This window comes from Arachis hypogaea, chromosome 18 (assembly GCF_003086295.3).
Source record: "Arachis hypogaea cultivar Tifrunner chromosome 18, arahy.Tifrunner.gnm2.J5K5, whole genome shotgun sequence".
Taxonomy (NCBI): domain Eukaryota; kingdom Viridiplantae; phylum Streptophyta; class Magnoliopsida; order Fabales; family Fabaceae; genus Arachis; species Arachis hypogaea.
In genome coordinates this window covers 51,301,669-51,302,891 of record NC_092053.1, presented here as the reverse complement: position 1 = coordinate 51,302,891, position 1,223 = coordinate 51,301,669, and the positions used below count along the sequence as shown (strand labels likewise).

Sequence of the window (1,223 nt, the reverse complement as noted above, 5' to 3'; positions counted from 1 at the left end):
CTAATTCTCTCTCTCTAATTTTTGAAAATCTTTTCCCCCTTTTTCAAATTTTTTTTTAACTAATTGTTTTAATTTTTAATTTAATTTGATTTCAATTTTAATTTTCAAAATTTAACTTTAAATTTTATTTTTAATTTAATTAATTTTCGAAATTCCCTTTCTCTCATCTCCTTCTAATTATTTATTTATTTACTAACACTTCTCTTCATCTCAAAATTCGAACCCTCTCTTCCTCTTGGTGTTCGAATTTCTCTTCTTCTATTCTTCTATTCTTATACTCACATACAGGAATCTCTATACTGTGACATAGAGGATTTCATATTTTCTTTTCTGTTTTCTTCTTTTTCATATGAGCAGGAACAAGGATAAGAACATTCTTGTTGAAGCTGATCCTGAACCTGAAAGGACTCTGAAGAGGAAGCTAAGGGAAGCCAAAGCACAACTCTCCGGAGAAAATCTGACAGAAATTTTCGAAAAAGAAGGAGATATGGCCAAAAATAACAACAATGCAAGGAAGATGCTTGGTGACTTTACTGCACCTAATTCCAATTTACATGGAAGAAGAATCTCAATTCCTGCCATTGGAGCAAACAACTTTGAGCTTAAACCTCAATTAGTTTCTCTGATGCAACAGAATTGCAAGTTCCATGGACTTCTATCTGAAGATCCCTTTCAGTTTTTAACTAAATTCTTGCAGATCTGTGACACTGTTAAGACCAATGAGGTTGATCCTGAGGTCTACAGGCTTATGCTTTTCCCGTTTGCTGTAAGAGACAGAGCTAGAGTATGGTTGGACTCTCAACCTAAAGATAGCCTGAACTCTTGGGATAAGCTAGTCAAGGCTTTCTTAGCCAAGTTCTTTCCTCCTCAAAAGCTTAGCAAGCTTAGAGTGGATGTCCAAACCTTCAGACAGAAGGAAGGTGAATCCCTCTATGAAGCTTGGGAGAGATACAAGGAACTGACCAAAAGGTGTCCTTCTGACATGCTTTCAGAATGGACCATCCTGGATATATTCTATGATGGTTTGTCTGAGTTATCAAAGATATCACTAGACCATTCTGCAGGTGGATCCATTCACCTAAAGAAAATGCCTGCAGAAGCTCAAAAACTCATTGACATGGTTGCAAATAACCAGTTCATGTACACTTCTGAAAGGAATCCTGTGAATAATGGGATGCCCATGAGGAAGGGAGTTCTTGAAATTTATACTCTGAATGCCATAT

At 36.1% G+C, this 1,223-nt stretch overlaps 1 non-coding gene across 1 annotated transcript; it reads right to left on the bottom strand.

Annotated features, from left to right (window-relative positions):
* Positions 1–880: 880 nt before the first annotated feature.
* Positions 881–988, bottom strand: LOC112774801 (small nucleolar RNA R71). Its single transcript, XR_003189261.1, has one exon. It is a non-coding gene; the product is annotated as a small nucleolar RNA R71 (small nucleolar RNA).
* Positions 989–1,223: the final 235 nt, after the last annotated feature.